Here is a 24,264-nt window from a genome sequence, read left to right as displayed (position 1 = left end):
AGTTTTGTATATTCTTTGTTCTTTTCTTCCTCTCTTATTGTTTATTATTGTGGTTTAATGATTTTCTGTAATATAAAGTTTGATTATTTTCTGTTTCTCCTTTGTGTATCTGCTCTACCAGTTAGTTTTATACTTTTGCATGTTTTCATGATGATTGTCGTTTTGCTTCTAGATGTAGGACTCCCTTGAGCATGTTTTGGTAAGGCTGGTGAGTGGTAATAAATTCTCTTAGTTTTTGTTTGTCTGGGAAAGATGTTTTTATCTCTCATTTCTGAAAGATACCTTTTCTGGGTGTAGTCTCGAGTGGAGTATTTTTTCCCCCTTTAACATTTTGAATATATCATCCCATTCTCTCTTGACCTGTTAGCTTTCTCTTAAGAAATGTGCTGTTAATCTAATGGGGATTCCCTTAGAGTGACTTTATATTTTTTATTGCTGTTTTAAGAATTCTCACTGTCTTTGATTTTTTTTTTTTTTTTGGTGGGCTGAATTGCATGCTGTTTTTCTTTCTTTTCTTTTTTTAATTACATCTTAAGTTCTGGGATACATGTGCAGAACATGCAGGTTTGTTACATAGGTATACACGTGCCATGGTGGTTTGCTGCACCTATCAACCCGTTATGTACATTAGGTATTTCTCCCCAGCTCCCCATCCCCCAACAGCCCCCAGTGTGTGATGTTCCCCTCCCTGTGTCCATGTGTTCTCGTTGTTCAACTCCCACTTATGAGTGAGAACGTGCAGTGTTTGGTTTTGTGTTCCTGTGTTAGTTTGCTGAGAATGATGGCTTCCAGCTTCATCCATGTCCCTGCAAAAAACATGAACTCCTCCTTTTTTATGGCTGCATAGTATTCCATGGTGTATATGTGCCACATTTTCTTTATCCATTCTACCATTTATGGGCATTTGGGTTGGATCTAAGTCTTTGCTATTGTGAATAGTGCTGCAATAAATATGCGTGTGCATGTGTCTTTATAGTAGAATGACTTATAATCCTTTGGGTGTATACCCAGTAATAAGATTGCTGAGTCAAATGGTATTTCTGGTTCTAGATCCTTGAGGAATCACCATACTGTCTTCTACAATGGTTGAAATAATTTGCACTCCTACCAACAGTGTAAAAGCGTACCTATTTCTCACCATCCTCTCCAGCATCTGTTGTTTCCTGGCTTTCTAATGATCACTATTCTAACTGGCGTGGGATGGTATCTCATTATGGTTTTGATTTGCATTTCTCTAATGACCCATGATGATGAGCTTTTTTTCGTATGTTTGTTGGCCACATAAATGTCTTCTTTTGAAAAGTGTCTGTTCGTATCCTTTGCCCACTTTTTGATGGGGTTGTCTTTTTCTTGTAAATTTGTTTGAGTTCCTTGTAGATTCTGGATATAAGCCCTTTGTCAGATGGATAGATTGCAAAATTATTATTTTTTTTATTTTTTATTTATTCATTTTTTGCTGTGCAGAAGCTCTTTAGTTTAATTAGATCCCATTTGTCAATTCTGGCTTTTGTTGCCATTGCTTTTGGTGTTTTAGTCATGAAGCCTTTGCCCACGCCTATGTCCTGAATGGTATTGCCTAGGTTTTCTTCTAGGGTTTTTATGGTTTTAGGTTTTACATTTATGTCTTCAATCTGCCTTATACAAAAGTTAATTTTTGTATAAGGTGTAAGGAAGGGGTCCAGTTTCAGTTTTCTGCATATGGCTAGCCAGTTTTCCCTACACCATTTATTAAATAGGGAATCCTTTCCTCATTGCTTGTTTTTGTTAGGTTTGTCAAAGATCAGATGGTTGTAGATGTGTGGCATTATTTCTGAGGCCTCTGTTCTGTTCCATTGGTCTATATATCTGTTTTGGTACCAGTACCATGCTGTTTTGGTTACTGTAGCCTTGTAGTATAGTTTGAAGTCAGGTAGCTTGATGCCGCCACCTTTGTTCTTTTTGCTTATGATTGTCTTAGCTATATGGTGTAGAGGAGTCAGGTATGGCTGTATTTCTGTAAACTGAGCCAATAGGCCTCAGTGGCAACTTGGGACAAAGGGGATGAAGCACCTCCTAGTGGTGAGTCTAGACCCTGGGATGGTGGGGCTTAGCAGCATCCCAGACTCTGTGAGAGCAGGTACAGTGGCAGCAAGTATCCCAGAATGGTGGGGCACAGCTGTTAGGGCCCTGTGGGAGCATGAAGCAGCACAACAATGACTCTACTTCCTCAGAAGAGAGGTATCTCAGTAGTTCAAACTCTAGCGGGCTAGTCCAACTCCAGGGAAGCAGAATACTAGAGTTATTTTGCCTGTAGGATGGGGTGTCTCAGCTGTTTTTCTTGGATATAGGGTATCTTGTCAATTCAGCCTTAGATGTGCAGCTTCTTAGCTTGAAGTCTGTAAAGACACAGAGTTCCCAAGGGCAATGTGCCACTTCAGCCAGTCCTGGAGGGCAAGACTGGTCTAGATGACCCAGGCACCATTTCCTTGGGATATAGGACACTGTTTCGGCTTAGGTACTGCAGTGTATGACCACTTCAGACAGTCAAGGCACCATTTCCTGGGAGGCAGGTTGTTGCTTCGATTTAGACTTTGGTGAGGTATGACTACCCTGGGCAGCCAAGGCACTATTTTCCTGGGATGTCTGGCATTGTTTCAGCTCTGAAACCTGTGTCAGGGCCCAGTAGTAATCAGAAGGGATGAGAGGCAGTGTGCAACTTCAGTATTGGTTCTGTGGGACAGGTGCAGCAGCGACTGGGAGGGGTTTTGGAGCAGCTCTGCCAGGGCACTTTTTCCTTGGGAGGCAGTGCACAGCCTTGGCTTAGGCCCCTCAGGGCAGGGTGCAGCAGCAACCGGGAGAAGTAGATTAAGCAACTCCACCAAGGCGCCATTTCCTCAGGAAAGATTGTGCAACTTGAGCTCAGGCCCCGGGGGGCAGGGTGAAGCAACAACTGGAGAGGTAGATGGAGCTGTTCTGCTGAAGAACTGTTTTCCTAGCAGGGAGCATGCAGCTCCAGCTCAGGCCCTGTCTTAGTCCATTTGTGTTGCAGTGAAGGAATATTGAGGCTGGGTAGTTTATAAAGAAGATTGGTTTATTTAGCTCATGGTTCTGCAGCCTGTACAAGAAACATGGCAGATGTGCAGATCACATGGCAAGAGAGGAAGCAAGAGAGATGGGGAAGGTGCCAGGCTCTTTTTAACAACCAACTCTCAGGGAAATTCTCATGGGAATTAATAGAGCAAGAATTCACTTATTACCATGAGGACAGCACCAAGCCATTCATGAGGGATCCACCCCCATAACCTTAGCACTTCCTGTTTGGCCTGGATTCCAACATTGGGGATCAAATTTCAACATTAGGCTTAGAGGGTCAAGTATCCAAACTACAGCTCTACCCTAAGGGTAGAGCTCAGTGACTGGGAAGGGTAGATAAAGGAATTCCGCTAAGGCACCATTTTCCCAGCAGGCAGTGTGCAGCGTCAGCTTAGGGCCCTGAAGGCAGGGCACAGCCAGTACTGCGAGATGTATATGGAGCTGTTCTGCCAAAGCAAGGTTTCCCCAGCGGGGATTGCACAGCTTCAGCTTTAGCTCCAGACGAGGGGGCAGAAGGAGGAGCAGGTAGAGTGGTTTACAGTCACTTGGCCTCCAGGGAAGGGTGTAACAGTTGCTCACAGCTCAGCTTGTGGATATCAGGCCACAGAATGGGGGTGGTTCCATGGCAGCTTAACTTCAGGGATGAAGGGGCCCCCATAGCTCCATGCCCCTGGAGCAAGACACACTCTAACATAGTTCCAGTTCCGAAATGGCATAACAGTAGCCATGCAGGCCACTGGGGGTGGGACACTGTGTCCACTCCTTTGCTAGGAGCACAGCTGTGTGGACTCCAGGCAGCTCCCTCAGCTCGACTTAATGCCTGTGAGGACAGTAGAGACCCACTGGCAAGGTCTGTAGATGTTCAAAGTGTGGATGAGGTAGGCTAGGGTTCTCTTGCTCACCTTTCTGACAATGGGAGAAATTCCTCCTCGCTCCCAGCTGATCCTGGCTGGCGGATGGAATGTAGGAGTCCCTGTGTTTCCTTCTGTTCTCTATGTGGGTATCCTAAGTTTCTGTGTTCATTCAGGTTTCTGTTACTTCTTTAAGGAACTCTGCCACTCTGCTCTAGCTATTTTTATTAAAATGTAGTTATGTATTCATTGTTTTGTCTGTCTTTGTGGTGAGGACATGTGCTAGGGGCTTCTAGTTAGCCATCTTTCTGTCACTCAGCTATCCTTTCTCTTTAAACACTTCCATAGTGTTTGAATTAAAAAATGTATATTGACAAGCCAACATGTCATGTTGTCACTGTGTGGTGGTTATCCCCTGGTTATCTCTATTCTACTTTCAGTCTCTATAAATTTGACAATTTTAGGTCCCTTGTATAAGTGAAAGCATATAGTATTTGTTCTTTTGCTTAAACATAAATTCTTGCATCTGTTCTTGGAGTCACAGGAAAAAATAAGTTACCCATATACCTTGGCCTCCAGCCACCTCTGGTTTGAAAGTACAGACAATCCCCCATTTAAACAATGATTGACTTATAAGTTTGCAATTTATAATAGTGTGAAAGCAATACTCACTCAGTAGAAAACAGACTCTGAATCTTGACTTTTGCTTAAAAATCATTTATAATAATGTTATTATAAAATAGCTTTGTGTTAGATGGTTTTGCCCAACTGTAGGCTAATGTAAGTGTTCTAAGCATGTTTAAAGTAGTTGAGGTTAAGCTATGATGTTTGGTAGGTTACGTATGTTAAATACACTTTCAACTTAATGGTATTTTCAACTTACAGTGAGTTTATAAAGACAAAACCCCGTTGAAAATTGAGGAGCATCCATATTGGAATCTTGTCTAAGAGTACCCTGCTATGTGCTTTTCATGCATTACTTCCCACTATCCTCCACCTGTTGCTCCTGAAAACATATATTGTCTGTTCCCTTCTTTGGAATGTTATGATCTATGCCTGGCATTCAACCACCTCATTTTCCTAAGTGCAACTTGTCATTCGACCCAGTACAAGGACCACTGATGTGCACATATGGAATAATTCTCATTTCTCTATGTCATTTAGTATAATGGCACTCATATAACACATCATATGCTGCCTTACAAAGATAATTTTAGTTTAGGTTTAATCTTATTATTTGGTTGTAATCTCCTTGTAGAACAGGATCCAGTCTTTATGCTATGTGATGGCCTTGCTTAGAGATTTAGATATGAGATGCAATAATTTTTTAAGAAGTTAAACAATTGTCACATTAATTTGATGCCTACTCTCTCTCTCCTCTCCCAGTCGCCCTTCATACTCATTTCAGATGCAGTAAATTTGACACAAACATATATAGGCTTCCTTAATTGAGTTTTCTGGAAAAAATTTTAATAGTAAAATAGAAATTATTTTACCTAATTTACTCTTTATAATACCATAGATAGATAGAGAGTGAGAGAGAGAGAAATTCAAAGAGGGAAATTCAAAGATATTTTTATAACCCATGCATTCCAGGAGGCTATAATTAGTTAGAAGGACACAATTTATATATGTAAAACTAATGCCAAGATCAGAAGACTTTCTGAAATTCTATACTTGTAAAATGCTTTATGATTTATAAAGAGGAGGTAGAAGTAATAATTCTTATTTTACTGTTTTTCCCCAGATATTTAATTAGGAGAAATTACAAGTTAAGTGTCAAATTTTCTTCACAGGAACAGATCTAAAACAGGCCAATTTGGAGACATTTGCAGAAAAACAGAGTGATTAGATAATCTTTGTTAGCATAAATGGAAAAAGAACATTGAGTACATATCACTAACCAAATGACTGAGTGGGTAGTTAGTTTTGTAGCTAGTTTTCTAGAATATGTCCTAATACCATTAAAGTTTATTTTAAAAACTTTAGAGCCTTATAATGCAAATGGAAAAGTCAAGGCTCAAGGTCACCTAGCCAGTCAGGAGAGTGAATTTTGACTTCAAGCTCTAAGTGTGTCTCAGCAGCCTCCATGCTCAGGCATGAGTTATGGATGTGTACCCTGAACGCTGAGGTGGTTTAGGAAGGAGGGAGGTCAGTGAAGGTGGAGAGATCAGAAGGTTGACTCTTCACTGAGTCTCAGTGTACAGATGGCATTTGGATAAACAACAAAGAAATTGACACTCAGGCACATTAAGGCAGTGATTCTCAAAGGCGGTTTGTTTCAGAATCACCTGAACCACTTATCAGCACCAGTTTCAAGGTCTCTCCACAAATTCTAATCCAGTGGTCTGAGAAGAGGCTCTGGGCACCAGGGATTTGATTCATCTCTTTAGGTGATTATGAAGGCTAGAGGTTAGGAGCCCGGTTATCTCTCATCTTGTATCCTAATCTTGTATAGTAAGTGCCAATACCAAGGACATAACTAACAGCTGCTCTGAGGGCTTAAGTTTAAGAGAGGGAGGAATATTCAGAGACAACCTGTGCATCCTGGCCACCATGCCTGGCAGCATGGGATACATACAGGAGGTTTATGCCACAGGGGGATATACAGGCTAGTAATTTTATTCCTTATTTCCTAGATTTTCTTTATAAAAACAGTGATGATTCTGTCTGCTATTGTGTACTTTAAAGAAACAAGCTAATCTGCCATATTCCAGATGCATGGCCTTGGTCAGCTTCAACAAGCCTCAGATTCTTGTGTAAGTAAAAGGAAGAGAGTGATATCTAACTCAAATGAAAATTGTGAGGATCAAAAGTAATAATGTGTGAAAAATGCCTAGGACAGAGTATTATTCAAAATTATTACCCTTCTTCCCCACTACCACCATTGTACAGTTTTTAGTTTTTATAACATCTATAAATGAAACCAAACTATCCTATCTCACTATTCCATCAATCAACGACTTTCAGCCAAAGGCCACGAGAACGTGTGTGTAGGGCCTATGACTCATTGTAGGGAGGGGAAACACACCCCATGGGGAATCTTGGGGCAACTCAGCAAGAGAGTGTTAGAAACAATCTATGGAAGGATTTGGGTTTTGGTTGGGTGATTAGGGAATGTGGGGATTTGCTATGTATTGGATGCTGTTTGCTGTCAGAAGGCAGGGACAAATTTATGGTTACGTAAAGAAATGTCAGTCACTAATTTTAACCAGAAAAGGGGGTGTTTGGTATTTTATGAGTGGCCCAATGACCTTGTTTTTGTCTGTGCTTAGACAAAAGTGTGCAGTAGACTTGTTTTGTACCACTTTGTCATGGCCTTAGAGTGATCTTACTTGAGCTGCTCTCTTTTTTTCTTTCTCACATCTGAAATAAAAGAGAATGTAGGAGCAAAGCTGATATATATTTGAATTGTGGAAGGTGGAGAAGTGTTGAGACGCTGAACATTTGTTGAGCAGTTTCTGTATCCTACGTCAAGATAAACTTCGATCCTTCTGAGAATCTCACATGTATATTGTCTACATAAGGTGGGATTTGAAGCCAGATCTATCTGACTTTTAACCACCAAAACTCCCAGTCTGGTGTGCTGTCACCTTATTGAGCTGTGCTTTGGGCACCATTAGAGCATGCGAATGAATTCCTGCCTGTCTGTTGAAATGGCCTGCCTTTGACTTTACTTACAATAGAAAACATACTTTGATCTAGAATCAGGGATTGGCAATTTTTTTCCTATGAAGAATCAGATAGTAAATATTTTTGGTTCTGTGGGCCATAAAGTTTCTAGTAGGACTACCCAACTGGCAATGTAGTGAAAGAGTGGCCATAGATCATATGTAAACAAATAGGTGTAGTTATGCTCCAATAAAACTTTATTTATAAAATCAGGTGGCAGGTGGAATTGGGCCCTTTGGCTTTAGTTTGCAAACTTTTTATCTAGATGATAAGTAAGCAAAGATCCCAAATGAACTTGGGTTTTTAAAAATGTGTTTAACACATTTAAAGTTGCTTTGAATAAGTAAATATGTGTAATAAATATAAAATAAATATGAACAAATAGACACTTTGTGAGGTTTTGGTTTTTCAGGGATTTATTAATTTATTTATAATTTTTAAAAATGCTTATTTCCAAACACAATAGAGAATCAGCATGGTGCCTCATGCCATTTGCTTTTTCCATCTGTATAGTGACAACCAGATCTTGTGAGGCCAAAGTGTTTATTGAATAGTTTTTCTGTCCTTCAGTCTATCAGGCACCATGCTTGGCCCTTCCTTTCATTATTCCTTAAAGGATAACTCTTGTTTGCTAAACTGAGGCTCAGAGATGCTGAACAATTTGTCCTCGGTCATCCAGATATTGTGGTAGAACTAGTGCTGAAACTCACACTTTTTCCACTATACCCTATCCCTCAATTTTTATAAATTATTCAATTGGTGCTCTGGGGCATAAGATCTTTGGATCATCTTCTGAATCATCAAACTAAAATGATGTGATCAGATTGAATTTAGTGCAGAGTGTATTTTGTTACATTTAAATTTTTTGAAAACTTAGAATTAAAGGCTAAATGTGGAAATTAGAATTCAGTACCATAGTGTTGGAGGGCATTGCATATTGAGCCTCAGCATGCTAATTTCCTTTTTATATATTCCTCTTTCAGCAAAGTGTAGCATAATAACGCCACCTGAAAACCAAGATCATCTACCACCACCGTGTCAGATTGTCTCCACTGTAGTTTGACGGTAGAAAGATGAGGTAAGGCATATCATGAGAGAGATTTACTCTAAACCTCTCCTACCACATGCTATGCCACTGATCTCAGTCAAAAGGAATTTTCAACTAAAATCTCCTATTCTCTGAATATAGAAAACAAATACAAACATGTATAGGTAACATGTAACGGTACAGGTACCTTCTTATGATTTTATGTTTATAGTCAAAAAACACACAATGATATTTTTCATGCAAATTAATTAAAACAATCTCCTAGTCATATAATGTTTACATTCATTTATACCATATACCCAGCTTCTACATATTTCTGTGGATAAATATGAAAGATATCCCAAAAATATCACAAGTATATTATATATGTAAGACGAAATTTGAAGCCAGATCTTCAAATCTTCAAAACTTTAATATTGCCACTAAACAATATTCTCTTTTAGAAGAGTCCAACCTATATTTTTCTCCTACCACCAGCCTGGTAAACTCACCTGCCCCAGGAAATGGTGTCTGATTCACCTGAGTGTGGATGCTTTATTCTTCCAGTCTAGACAGGATTTGCATCCTTAGCTTATGCTGAAAAGTGAGCATATACCCCTTGTGCATGGAACTATGTCATTGTGGTAGGACATTGTTATAGTGAACATACTCCTAGTCGTTCCATTTGCAAACCTTGAGACAATACATCTTACGATTCATCGTGATTTGGCAAAGAAAATTCTTCCAAATGCTTCAAATGGAATGTAGAAGAAAATTGAATTGATATGATTATTTTTCCTAAGTCTCTTTCTTTCTCCAGTACCTCACTGTATATTCATTTATGAAAATAGTAATAACTATTAATAAAAGGAAATATAAATCATAATAGATAAATGGTCATCCATATATTTCTCACTTCAATGTTCGAGTGGGTTGTTGGGAGAGGAATGGAGGGAGACTTGCTTCATGACCCAAGGAAAGGCCTTTGAGAAGCACCACTAGATCTCAGCTCAATTCTGTCCTCCGTTCTATTTCACTTCCTATGCAGACTTGCCAGATTTAGAAAATGAAAACATAGGACTCCCAGTAAAATTTGAATTTCAGATAAATGGTAAATATTTTTTTAGCACAACTTTGTTCCAAATATTGCATGGGGTACTTATACAAAATAATCATTCGTGTTTGCCCGAATTTCAAATTTAACTGAGTATCCTGCATTTTATCTGTCAACCCTACACACAAATACTTAAGGCTCTGAGTTTTCATGTGGAGAGTTTTCTCGTTCAACAGAATTGGATTTAATTTTCTGCACAACCACACATAAGCCTTTAGAAAAGTTGCTTATCCTGGAGCTAATAATTCATATTGTAGAGTTGTCATGAGGATTAAATGGAGAGAATGCAAATAAATCTCCTAGGTTCAGGTTAGGATTCAGCAGCTGCTCAAAAAACATTAGGTAAATGTTTATTTTCTTTTTGCCTCTCAAACTTACCTCAGTGCTTTCCTAACCTTTCTGAGAAGAATAAGGAGCTCCTCCCTTTTCCCTTTTAACAGGCTGTACTTATTTCTGTTGCAGCAACCTACATGGTTTAAGGCTTGTTTCGTAATAATGACATAGACATATCAATTTCTTTCTTGTTTGGTTTGTGTTTGTCAGACATAACTTTATAAGATTTTTTTTCTTTCAAAACTTTCCAAGTCATCTTATTTAAAACATGTCTAAATAATGGCCTTCTAAAGCAATTTTTAGACACAAAGTCTGATTTTAAAAATCTTATTTTTAACTGTAGAGTTTGGTACACAAGTTATCTATTGATAATATGTACATCTATTTCTGCCTTTTAATTTTTTGTTTACTATTTGTCTATATTTTTGTAGGTTTTATATTTTCTCCTTTCTTCCTCTCTTTTCCCTCCTTTCCTCCCTCCTTCCCTTCTTTTTTTATTCATTCCTCTCCTTCCTTCATTTCTTTCTTCTTAAGTAAGCTTTTTTCTTCTTTACTTCATTTTTTACCTTTACTAGTTCAGAAGATATACACTCTATTTTTACTCTTTTATTGCTGTCAAATACAAATTTTCACATTAATTTAAGAAAACTGAAGTTAAATAATCTTACTTTCTTCTCAAACAATACACGTCTCAGAACACATAGACAGAAAATACCCCCGAAGTCATATAATATTGTTGCCTGGTATTTTAGTATTTTCTTATATTTTAAACTGATAAATTAGATATTATTGATTCATACAAAATATGTTTACCCATATATTTACAGTGTTTTGGAGTATAACATTTCTTCGTTTGTTATTTGATTTTCCTTCTTGTATAACTTTCATTCTTTTTCAAATGTGTCCTCCATGTGTACCTTTAGTAACGGTAAACTGGTAGTATTATCTTTCAATTTTCATTTGTATAAAAGGTCTTTATTTTGCTCACATTCTTGAAACAATTTTACTGGGTTCACATTGTAGGTTGATTATTATTTTCACTCATTTTTTAAAGATAATAGTCAACTGTCTTCCTGCTTCCACTGCCACTTTTAAGAAGCCACTTGACTGTGTAGAGGATTTTTTTTCAGTGGTCTGTCTTCTCTAACTGGCTGCCTTTAATATCAGCTTCTTTTTCCTTAGTATTATGTGGTTTCACTATGCTGTGTCTAAGTATGATTTCTTTTTATTCACACTGCTTAAAAACTTTTGACCTTACTGAATCTGATGATTGATGTTTTTCATCAACTCTGGAAATTTCTCAGCTATTATCTCTCGAAAAAATTGCCTTTACTTTGCTCTCTTTATCTTCTACTCTGGAACAAATTTAACCTCCATGTGACTTCCTTTTTGTAATTTTCAATTTTCTTACAGGAACATAGCATAGTTGCTAAGAAACAGAACTGAGTCCAAACTCTCTAGGCTGAAATGATGCCTTTAACTCTTAGTAGGCATATAAATTTGAGCAAGTTTCTTAAGCTTTCTGTGCCTCGGTTCACTCAGTTCTAAAGTGGAGGAAGCAATAGTATCTACTTCATAGGATTGTTGTAAGGATTGCAAGATGAAATATGTGTAAAGTGCTAAGAAGCTTGAACAGTGTGCTCTTATTTAGTTTTTGTGTTGCACTCTGAGCAATTGTTTTCATGTCTATTATATGGTTCACCAATTTTTATTTTCTCTTTCTAGTTCTATTAGTATATTTTTCACTTTCAAAAATACAATTTTCCAAAAGTAACTTTTTGGTTATTTTTCAAAATGCCTATTCATTTTTGAAGATCATTTCCTTTTAATATATTACATTATTTTATATATGTATATTTACATTGACATTTGCTTTTGCCAGTTACCTTCTGCCAGATACCCAGAAACTCTGGGCCATTTCAAACTAAATTTTCAACATGGGATTTTTTGAGACCCAGTGATAGTATAGATTCCTTTGTCCAAACTCTGACAAGGCGGTCTTATGATTATGAATTTTTGTGGGGAGAATATATTTTTTCTTTTCCACCCAAAGCTAAAACTAGGACAAGTAAGTAGACTGTGTCTTTCGCTGGAGTGGATTTTTTTCCCGAGTGTTTTCCTTGTCTTAGGTTGTAGCTTTGTGTGTGTATTAGTCTGTTCTCATACTGCTATGAAGAAATACCCAAGAAGTTTAATTGACTCACAGTTCCGCATGGCTGGGGAGGCCTCAGGAGACTTACAATCGTGGCGGAAGGCATCTCTTCACAGGGTGGCAGGAGAGAGAATGAGGACCCAGTAGGGGAAATGCCAGTTGCTTATAAAACCATCAGATCTTGTGAGAACTCACTCACTATCATGGGAACAGCATGGGGGAAATCGCCCCCATGATTCAATTACCTCCCACTGAGTTCCTCCCATGACACATGGGGATTGTGGGGATTACAGTTCAAGATGAGAGTTGAATGGGGACACAGCTAAACCATATTAGTGTGGTTGAGTCCAATCTGACTTTACACTTTATATGGGGCCCAGGCTTTGTCCCTGTTGTCCTGTGTATATGGGTCTGTTAACAGGAAAGATCTAAGTCTCCAGCATTGATGAATAACCTCAGAGCTGCCTCTGCTTTTAGTACTCACTTACTAGCTTACCGTTCTTGATTTATGTATTACTAAATTATTCTTTTCTACTAAGACTTTATACTTATTTTAACTCATCCATGAATTTTTAAAAGATGTTTAAAAATTATTTTTGGCATTTTAGGGTACTTTCCACTGTGAACTGAGGTCAACACTTACTGACTCTGCCTCAAATTCCACATCAGAGTTATTGCTGTATTCTCAGTGACAAGCCCAATACTTGGTATGCAATAGCCATTCTAATAATACTTATTAAATGAATAATTATATGTATAGTTGAATGTAACCCTGGTATTATTTAGATATTTCTCTAAAAACCCAAGGAAAGCTTATTTTGACATTGAAGACAATTAAAATATGTTAAATTTAAAACATTCTATTAAAACTCTGAAGAGAATACAGGCCTCAATCTGCAACTTTAGGAATTTTTATTGACTTCAGATGGGCAGTCCACAATTCAGGTGTTTGCTCTTTTGAAGAATATTTTTCCATAGAAAATAATACTCTAAATGTTGGTTTGATCACCAGACTAAATGGTAAAACCTATATCGCTGATAAATTATTTACATCACAGCATAAATCCATCTAAAGAATGTATTCTCCATTTATAATATTATTTCTACGACCACAGTAGAGAAAGGAAATGCTGGGGACTGCGATATATCAGTTGGATTCTGGCTTAGGCTAGTTGTCTGAAGGAAAGTATGTCTGCAAATCTAGGGTTTTTACATTGGAAATTGCTTGCTGGCCTCTTCTCAATATGTTGAGAAAACATATTGAGGGCAAGAAATAAAGTGAGTTCTGTGACTTGGTAAACCTGATTTGAAGTGACAATGAGATGGGGGTCTGAGAGAAAAGATACCAAAGCCTGAGGTTGAAAATTCAAATTTGCAATTGAGAAAATGGTTTTCATCCTGGGATGCCCATTGAAAATATCTGGAGAGCAATAAAAAATATAGACACCTATATGGTATTCCCAGAAGTGAGAACCACGTGTCACTATTTTGCAAAAGCTTCCCAGGCAATTCTATAGTGCAGCCAGAGTTGGTGCATCAATCTGGATGTCATGAGAAAACTGAAACCACTCCAGGTATTTCAAACAGGAAAGAGGTCTAGTGTAGGGAATCAGAGGCTGCAACAGCATTGAAAGGGCTGAGAGAGAAAAGAGACCAGAAAAAGCTGCTGCTCCTGTTCCAGAAATCAGGAAATGAAAGAATATCTAGAAACTACCACTAAAGAGGGCAGCTGCTTTGCTCCAATGTGGGTGGTTTAGAAGAAGCCTGAGACCCACTGGTGAACTACAGGTCTCCTTTCTCCAGAAGCTCTCGGGCCTGCATAGTGTTTACACACATACACAAATAATGGCTTCTCTTTAGTTCTCCCTGCAGCTGTCACAGTATCAGCTCTTATTATTCATGGCGTCTAACGCTAACCTTTATGGCCAGGGACTCTACGGATGCATAGAAGGGACAAGATGGTGCAAGTCTGTCAATAGATTGAGAAATACTTGGAGAGCATTTAAAAACCAGATTAAGAACCATTGGTTTGGGATAGATGAACTTCCAAAATTCAGAGCACTTATGTACTCTGTTGTATTAGTAAATTTTAAACAGCAAAATATTTGTAAAAGCATTTATCTAGATTCAAGAAGAAGGCTTGAGGTTTAACATTCCCAGTGAAGAGAACTTTTTTCAACCCTCCAGATTTCTGTAAGTACCAGGAGGAAGTGGAACTATCTCCCCCGACTCCCTACCAGAGTTCCTTCCACTCTTCTGGCAGCATTAAAGAATTCACAAATCAGCGGCAAAAATAATTTTTAAGAGGATTCTAGCCAAACAAATTAAAGGCCACACTTGGCAGAGGCTCAGCTGAACCTGGTACTCAAATGGAGAGGTTTCCTGATGGGTGTCATGAAAATGTGACTATACAAAAGGAAAATGTGTTGATACCAAAGTTCACATCCTTTGTTCTCCATACCATTGCCTCTCTATATGCAAGTGACAGTGTGAATTTTGTAGGACGCTTTTTCACATACATTTTCTTTTCATATAAATCGTAATGATTGACTAGAGACCCTTACAAATAGCCTGGTCATGGACAAAGGAAAAGAAGAGCTGCCCCTTCTTAAGTCGGTGGTTTTCCCTCTTCTCCCTCCTGAGAGCAACCACCCACCCACCTGGTATGTTTTCTTCTGTTCCACTCCCACTGCCCCTTCCTCTTTCCCTTTCCCTCCAGTGCTTCCCTGACCCTCTTCTCCTTCCCTTTACCTCCTTCCTGTTAAAAAGTGTGTGGTGGTGGAACCAAACAGAGCTGTGGTCAGAGCCTTTGGGATTCCTCACGGGCAGGGTAACCTCAGGTACTGTGCCCATGAGAAAAAAGTCACCCTAGAGGCAGCCATCTCTATCCTGAACCTCCCAGAACTTCTACATGATAATAGAGTGTTTACTTCTTGACAAGACAATTCTAAGTATTTTAAAATTTAGTGCTGAGAATGGTGATTTGAATGTAGTTTGTACCTTACAAGTAGATAACGTTATTACCATTATCCCCATTTTATCAATGTAGGCTTAGAGAGGTCAAATACCTTGCTCAATTTCAGATAGCTAATATTCAAATCAAGTGGTATATATCCCACTGTACTTTGAGCTTCCCTGATTATAACATTTTTATGACTCTAGTTGTGGCATTATAATTTATGAAGGTCATTGATGAACTACAGTGTCCAAATATCCTGGCCCTCTGAGGAAGGTATTGAAACCATACTATCTTTATCACTCTCATCAACAATAAGCATTTATCAAATGTACTCTCTATGCCAAGTCTTATGATGTGTTTTATATAGATTATTCACATGCTTGTGAAACAGTACAAAAACTTTATGAAACAGGTAACATTATAATCATCCCAATTTACAGATATGGAAAATAAATTATGGAGATATTAAGTAAATTGCCCAAGATGGCCCAGCTAGTAAATAATAAAGGCAAGATTTTAGACTAGAAATGCTGGCAGATTTTAGAGCCAACGCTTATGATCATATACTACACTGGAAACTTTAGTTACTTGCCTGAAAAAGAAAGGATGACAGGACACAGAGGAAGATGGAAGTTGGGAGCAAAGAGAGAAAATAGGAATATTCAGTTGACAAGGAAATACCAACTAGAGAGGAAAAACAATTACATCGCAATGCTACGACAGGGTTTTTCTAGGAAGGCAGATTTCTGCACAATATGATAAAGGACTTTCCAGCAACTATTTTTAACAACACCACAGACTGCCTCTCAAAACAGAGTGTGAAGATTTTGACCTTGGAAATTTTCAGATGCTAAAGAAATTTCCTAAATTGAAGAGAACATTGGAGTGTATATGACCTCTAAGCTAATATGTGACCTCTTAGATGCTTTGGATATACAAGTTAGCTCATTGAAACCGTCACAGCAGCCCGACAGATGTAATGATAACATTTTATAAGTGGTCATACTGAAGCATGATAAGGACAAGTGATTGAACCCATGTAAATGACTAATCTAGTCATTGAACTCAGCTCAGAATCTAGTCTCTGCCAGCATTTCTAGTCTTTGCCAGCATTTCTTTCAAACTGCCTCTTGACAAATTGCTGGCCAAAAAAAAAAAAAGAAAAAAAGAAAAAAAAAAAAAAGCTGGCCAAAAGCAGCCTGCATTTTAATTAAGCAGAGAGTTGTTCTGGAATTTATTTTTTGTGCTAGGAAGACACATTTCTTCCTCTATGCTGTAGTAGAACTACTGGAATGGTGGTGACCAAATAAGGTGCCATGTTCAGAGGGTGGTGAAAGCTAAAGCTGACCTTATAAGACCTGGGAAAAATGAGTACTCATCCTGTCTGAGAGCAATAATATCATGCTGTGCCTACAGCAAAGTCAGGGGTTCCCTCTGGGAAGAGGCAGATAACTCCAAGAAACTCAAGAGGGAAATCAGGGTGGCTTTCGTAGGATACTGACCTCATACAGACAGGGTCCTTTCGTGCATAACTGTTAGTTTCATTATGTAAGAGCCACCTAGAGTGTAGAAGAGCAATAAGGTATCAAAGCTCAAATGCTTTCTTTGAAGTACCCATTTAAATAAGTCATCATAGAGGCTACCATTTTTACAACATTTCGTAGATTACAATGCATGTTCAGGTTTGACATCTCACTCAAGACTTCTCAACATTTTACATTCAAAGGAAACTATGAATGTAAAGGCATATGAAGGTTAATATCTCATTTATGTTTTAAATGACCCTGAGATGGAGGTATTATTAAACTATATTTTTAATTAAGCCAAGTAAAATTATATATATATATATCCACAAGCTATAGCACCTATTTTGAGTGCATCTAAGACTGTTGTTTTGTTTCTGTCATTAGGTAACTAAGAAATTTGGCCAATTTTGCATGGTGAAGATATATTAGAAGAACATATGAAACAGGGTTCTTATTATTGCAGAAAAATGGGAAATCGTTGTATACTGTACAGAAAGAAAATAAAAATTATTCGTGATCCACCTGCCCAAAGCAACAATGTTTAAATATTTGGTGCAGTTACTTTCAATAAATAAATATATTTGGATTATATGGTCAGGATTCTAGTGTGTGTACAGGGTTGTCTTCTTTATCACAGAAATTTTCTATTTTATTTAATATTCTTAATAAGCATCATTTTAATGACATAGTAGATCATATGAGTGGAGCATAATTTACTTAACTTACTGTTAACAAATCTCTTTCATATAGTATATGTATTTTGTACCTGTTGCTGATATTGCTCTTCGTAATTCCTAGAAGGATTACTACCCCAAAGAGCATGATTGCTATTAGTGATCTTGCCACATATGGCCAAACTGACTGTTAGAAATGTGGTACCAATTTCAGCTCTAATGAGCAACATCAGCTTGCCTTTGCCAGCATTGAAGATTGTCACAATATTTTAATTCACTAATTTTATAGATTAAAAGATATTGTTGTTTTAATTTTCACTTGGCATGGTCACTTTCCGTTGTCCACACAACTTATTAAAGACATGGATAAAAGAAATCCTTGTAAAAGGCAGCTTAACTGGATGTTTCCCTCCAAGGGAAAAGATAAGAACTCAAGGGTGAGGGCCAAGATAAGAACTCAAGGGTAAGGGAGGCTTGGGTATTGCATACAAGAACTGGGAGCACAGCAGCAGGGACTAAAGGATGTCTGTTGTTTGTCAGCTTGCCTCTCTTTCTTCCATTCTGAGTATTTTTCACTGCATGAACAGTTGTCCAATGCCTGCCGGGTTCCATGCACGCCCGCAGTAAGCATTCTCTCACAGCGTGGATTCTCTGTTCACGAAGCTCTCTCTGCAAAGAATAAAACAAGAATGGGTTCCAAGTACAGAAACTGAGAGTACGTGATGACCTGGAGGATGCCCCACAGGCACCATTTCCTTTTGAGGCATTGAGTTTAGTCATCTTACTCTTCATAATAGAAAATGGAAGTATAACTTTTGTTACTATTTGGATTTTTTTCTTTTGGGTATTTTTTTCTGCCCTTACTCTTTTGTTCTTAGATTACTAATTTAAAATGTTATTATGGAAAATTTGAAATCTGTAGCACAGTAGAGAGCAATAAACCCCATACAGAGTTGCATGTACCCATTACTCAGCTACGTGCAACTCCATAGACTCCATGCAAGGCTGCCCTGAGTGATTTATTCTGTCTCCCCACCGACCCCTCAGCTAGATCATTTTGAAGAAAATCCCAGAAATCCCAGATGTAATACCATTTATCCATAAATATTTTGGTATATATCTCTACAAGATGGTTTTTGAAAAACCTATCATCTTGCCCAAAATAATTCTTTAAAATTGCCAAATAGTCAATAACTGTTCAAATTTTCCTGATTGCCTCATATTTTTTTCAGTTGATTTCTTGAATTGGGTTCCACACAAGATCTGTACCTTGCATTTGTTGTTTTGTTGTTGTACTCACTTTAATAAGTATAAGTAAATGGTACTTCTGGTGGAAAATGATATTTAAATAAATGCCCACAGTCTGAGTGCCAGGGACACTTATTGCGACTCTGATGGTTATTATTTCTGGACAGAGCTAGAAAGTAATAGGAGGATATTTTTATTTTACATACAGAATTTTAATTGCTATTTACTTATTTATATAACAGTAGGTCATTTTTTCTCTCCTGAGTATCAGAGTTCTGTATCTTCTTAAATACTCAGTGTGATTATTGTAACTAACAGTGTTTTGGGTTCTTCTGGGTGAGAATGGGAGGGCTTACCAGTGATCTGGCTTTCAAAATCTTCCTTTATATTCTGCAACATCAATGAATCAAAAAGAAAAGAAAACAAAGCAAGTGGAGAGACTGACATTACTTAAAGTAAAATCACAGAGTAATAGAGCTACAGGGGTTTACTGAAAACATTCTAGTTGATTTCTTCATTTTGTAGAGAGATACACTAAGGCTGGAAAGGTGACTTGCTCAAGGTGATCTAAATCAATGGTTCTCAGAATTTAACATGACCAAGAATCATCTGGAGGCCTTCTTAAAACCCAGTTGCTGAGCCTCACCCCAGAGACTCTGATTCAATAGGTCTGGGTGGGGCCCTGGTGATGCCGATGCTGCCAATGCACTGACTGATTTAGTGACACTAATCCATCTACATGTTGCCTAATTAACAGCCAACGGGAGCATCTGCTTGGCTACAGCCCTGCTAAAGTACAGAGGAACTCACTTTGCACTACATGGGAGTAAGTGCTGGAAAAATCACGTCATGGGGCAGGAGCAGGTGAATTGTGGGTTGACCAGGTTGTTTCCTACCTGATGTGACAGATAGAGAAGGCTCAGCTGCCTCACTGAATTTACTGGGGGTTGTCAATTTTTCATCATAGGTTCATTCCTTTGAGATAACTCCTCCTTTTAAAAATCAAGTCCTTAAGAAAGATTCTCCCTCTCCAGACAAATTTAAACCACTGATTGCAATGTAAGCCTGTTGCAAACACTGCCAGATATCTTTATGTGAGTCTCCTAACTGGAGGCAACCTTTTTCTGAAATCCCACAGCCTCTGCCTGTATGCATCTCTTGTCTGTGATTACTTCCTTACTGGATCTGTTTAGACATTCTTGAACAGGCAGTGATCTGGATACCTGGGTTATGCCAGAGATGCAAATTTTAAACTCCAGTCAAAAGAGTACGTTGATTCGCTCGAATAACGGCTTCCAAGTTCAATTTGTCGCAGCCAGAGTGCCGGAGGTTTAGAAAACTCAGTCCTGTCTGTATGGTAAAAATAGATGACAGATGCCCTCAAAGTCAGGGGAGATACCTTCATTTCATAACAATTCAGGAATCTAAGTCCAAGAAGCACCTTTAGGATTTTAAAGTTGCTAGAAGCTTTGTAACTCTCCCTGGGTATTTGAGTTTCTCATCTCCTGTTACTTGATTAACCAAAAATATGAAAATCTCAAAGGCAGATCCCAGGGAGACAGAATCTGCCCTACAGAGAAGTTCTAAGTGGAGAGAGTGGGTGGGGGCATCCCTGCGATACTGAGAAACTGGCTGACCTTTGGTACACAGCAAGAGAGCAGCAATCAAATTCCCACCTGTGATCGCCTTGATAACAGTTATGTTTTCACCTCCATATCTCCTGGGCTCGCCTGAATCGGTGGTATATGGTATAGGGAGGAGGACCCAAGCATTAAGGGACTCAGGGTGTGTATGTCTGAGGGCAGGGCGGGTCAAGTAATAAAGAGTATAAAAGAAACAAAGACAAGGAGGTTAATAAAGTGATCAATGTTGTCTACTTAATACTGCTTTTGTTTGGGCCATTGATGCTAGACTGCCATTTACTCCTCACACCACCTGCCCCTCTGTTTCTCCAGGTAATACCTCAGGTCAAGAACACCAGGTCATGAATCAAAGGCCTTTTGTTTTTAAGCACACCTGATACCTGAAAGATGGAAAACAGTGGCTGCCCTTCTGGTGGCAATGCATGAGCAAATGGGGACAGTAATTTTTAAAACAAGATGAATAAGATGCCTCTGAAGAACATTGTGTTTAGTTAGCAACTGCCAACAAAATGCCACCCAATAAGTTTATCCCAAGACTCAATAGCACAAAAGAGCAATCATTTATCCTTATGGACCTGTGTATTGGCCAAGGGTCAGCCAGATGGTCAAGGCTGAGTTCGGTGGCTCTGCAGAACTCGGTTGGTCCTGCTTCTATGTCTGGTGTCTGCTGACTCTAGCGGGGCTGTCCTGGATGATTTCACTCTGCTCCATGTGTCTTCATCTTCCTCTTAAAACCAGGGGCTAGCCAAGCATGTTTTTCTCATGGTAGTGATAGAGGCACAGGGGAATGTACAGAAAAATCGTCTCTTAATGCCAGAGCCGGAAACTAGCACATTGTGACTTCCACTTTGGTCTATGGGCTAAAGCAAGTCACCTGGCCAAACACAGGGTCAAGAGGGCCAGAAATACATTATGCTCCTACAGCATAACTTTGAGAAACTGCAAAGTTATAAGTCAGGAAATGTGCATATAGGCTTAGGCAGTGCATGAAGAATTGGGCAAATAGTGTCCCTAACACAAATATACACCATGTGTTATCAATTAAGTTAAATACATGTAAGATAATTTAGATAAAATACCATTAGGTTCTGATGCTAATTTTTTTATTGCTATTTTTTATTTTCTTAGAGATCTCATTATGTTACCCAGGCTGGTCTCAAACTCCTGGGCTCAAGCAATCCTTCTACCTTGGCCTCTCAAAGTCCTGCAATTACAGATGTGAGCCACTGTGCCTGGCCTGATGTTAATTTATAATGCTTTCCTGTGAATAAACTGTTAAAACACTTTAGTCAATGTATCCAAATCTGACTGGTGTTGTTCAGAATTCTTTTGCTCCTCTGCTGTATAGATTCTTCTAATTCTTTCCTGTGTTCCTCATGCTTCCAAAGCTATACTTGTCTGCCTTGAATGTTGTTACTCAATTAAAATTCTCAGACTCTATAACTGCAATTTTTCTGCCACTTTAAAGATACCCTGTCTTTAAAGTTGCTGTGAAAGAGCCTCCAGTTCATTCTGCAGAATACGCATCAGTTATATATTTACGTGACCGAGATGTTATTTCTCTCCTCGAATATTCTGTGTAATTTTAGTTGCCGCATATTGACAACCTTCTAATGGAAGAATCTACACTAACTCCTATGTATCTCTTTGTCATCTCCTTTAAACCTTACAACAACACTGCAGTATTCATTGAGTAATCCCCATTATGTAAACAAAACTGAACTCAGGAAGATTGAATACATTGCTTAAGGACGAAATGGTAATAAGATCAGAATTCATACAGTTTGGTTTGGCTACGAAGCCAATGGTTTTTCTACTATTTTCCACGTATCTTTTTTTTTTTTTTTTTAATCATCTCCCCTCCTCTCACCCATATACTTGAGTTTTTAAATTTTTCTCTGAGATGTAGTAAAGAATGTTTGGGTAGCAAGTGTTAGTGCCATCTCTTTTTATTCTCTTGAGAGCCTGTGAGTGTGGCAAGGCACGTGTTACTGTTATCTTCTATAAAGCTGCAGGGACTAGTACTTTGAAGTGAAGAGATTTACAGGGACTGGGATGCAGACTCAGTATATTTTCCTCCTCTCTTATTTAAATTACTATGTTTAATCATGGTAATCGAAGGTGTGAGAGTCTACAATTTTGCTGCTGGAACTAACCAGTGAACTTGGACCTAAAGGACTATATTTATACAGTTCTGGAAGAGGTTGGGAATAAAAATAGCATGGGTGTTCTTCACATTGCAATAACATAGAAATAAGATGGCAGAGGATAGTTACTATTCAGCCATACAGCCCACTAAGTTCTAGAGTGTTGGTTTATAAAAGGATTTTTGAATAACTTGGGACTCTTGTTACTATTGGTTGTTTACCTAACTTCTTAGACAATTTAAGTTAAAGGATAACCCAAAAAGAAGTCAAACTAATTTCAATTTATCTAAATAACCTTGAAGAAAGCAAATTGAAATTTCTTCCCTTCCATTGTCCTCACTTTCCAATGAACATGTTTTACTGTAAAGATATGGTCCAAAAAAAATCATGTTTATTTTTCTTCATGTTGTTTTCATATGCCATTTGTGTAGCAAGCACTGTTACGCCATGGCAGTTACTTTGATGTGTGGAAACAGGATGCAAGCTGTTATGTTTTTTCCAATGGCTTCCCATTCATCTGTGTCTCAAGCATTAGGAATTTCAAAAAACTCTATGAGTTCTGATTTGGGTTAGTTTTATCTTCATGAAAGTTAGAAAATGGCATTTCTTTTCTGGGTATTATTTGTCTTTATATTGAATTCTGCAAAACATGTTATAGCAAGAATTGTTGGCTATTAACATATGTTAGTGGTTTTAAAGTGTTTTATTTATTATTAACAAGAATTGTTGGCTATTGATATATGTTAGTGGTTTTAAAGTTTTTATTTATTATTTATCTTATTTTATTGTTTTTTAGAGACAGAGTCTCACTCTCCTCTCTTGCCCAGGCTGGAGTGCAGTGGCATGATCATAGCGCACTGCAGCCTTGAACTCCTTAGGCTCAAGCACTTCTCCTGCCTCAGCCTCCTGAGTATCTGGGACTATAGATGTGAGCCACCACATGTGTCTAATTCTTGTTTAAAATTTATTTCTGTAGAGACAGGATCTCACTATGTTGCCCAGGCCAGTCTGGAACTCCTGGCCTTAGGCAGTCCTCCCACCTTGGTCTCCCAAAGTGCAGGGATTACAGATGTGAACCACTGTGCCCAGTCTATTTTCTCCTTTAAATAGTGGGGTTTTTTTCCTCCTTAAAAAGAAAACCTCGTTAGATGAGGAGGAAAATAAAAGGAAACAAAGGATATTTATGGAGTGGTTGTTCAGCATCCAATCTTATGCTGGGTGCTTTACATAGTTTATTGCAATGTTAGTTCCATATTACAGCTGAAGAAACAATGGCATTTGATAATGCAAACTGCATAGATCTCTAATTTAGCTTTTTTGGTTATCAGGCTTTGATGGGTTCAAAATTTGATAGGAAATTTTGTTTGTTTCCTTGCATATGAAAACATAGTTCTTCTACCAGATCCCTAAAAGTCTGTGGCCAGCAGGTATTAGCATCAGGAGGTGAGTATTAGTTGAAATATTGACCTCTGTTATGTTAACAAAATGGTGGCAGCATTTGTAGGTCGCCGATGCACACATCCCACTACCTAAAACAAGAGAATTTGCCTTTGTCCACGCTTCCTGAAACGAGTCCTGAAATTCATTCTGATTAAACCACCATAAGCCTTATGTGCAGCCCGAACTGGTAATTGTGATTAGGGGTGAGGCGGGGGTGAAATGCATTGCTCCATTTAACATAGCCCAAGTCAAGAATCCCATCCTTGGAGCTAAGACAGAGTCAACTTTTCAGAATGACTTGGATCTTGAAATGGAAGTGGTAGGCTTTGAGGAAGGCAGACAGACATGGAAGTCTGGGAGCCAGGCAAACCCAGCTGTCCACAACATCATTTATTCTTTCAAAGCC

General features: G+C 38.4%; 2 protein-coding genes across 11 annotated transcripts in view; both read left to right on the top strand.

Moving 5' to 3' along the window:
* Positions 1–24,264, top strand: part of NME8 (NME/NM23 family member 8) — a 225,714-nt gene that overhangs the window by 14,060 nt on the left and 187,390 nt on the right. The window lies entirely within an intron of this gene.
* GPR141 (G protein-coupled receptor 141) overlaps positions 1–24,264 on the top strand; it is a 64,378-nt gene that overhangs the window by 14,102 nt on the left and 26,012 nt on the right. For 7 of the 10 annotated variants that reach the window (XM_028845862.2, XM_077996929.1, XM_077996928.1 and 4 more), the window contains exon 2: positions 8,579–8,673. The exons of the other annotated variants lie outside the window; for them this stretch is intronic. The gene's annotated coding sequence lies outside the window, so the exon portion shown is untranslated. The remainder of the gene's footprint in view (positions 1–8,578; positions 8,674–24,264) is intronic. 10 annotated transcript variants of the gene reach the window in all.

This window comes from Macaca mulatta, chromosome 3, assembly GCF_049350105.2.
Source record: "Macaca mulatta isolate MMU2019108-1 chromosome 3, T2T-MMU8v2.0, whole genome shotgun sequence".
NCBI lineage: Eukaryota > Metazoa > Chordata > Mammalia > Primates > Cercopithecidae > Macaca > Macaca mulatta.
The sequence above is the reverse complement of the archived record's forward strand: the minus strand, read 5'-3'. Positions and strand labels throughout refer to the sequence as shown.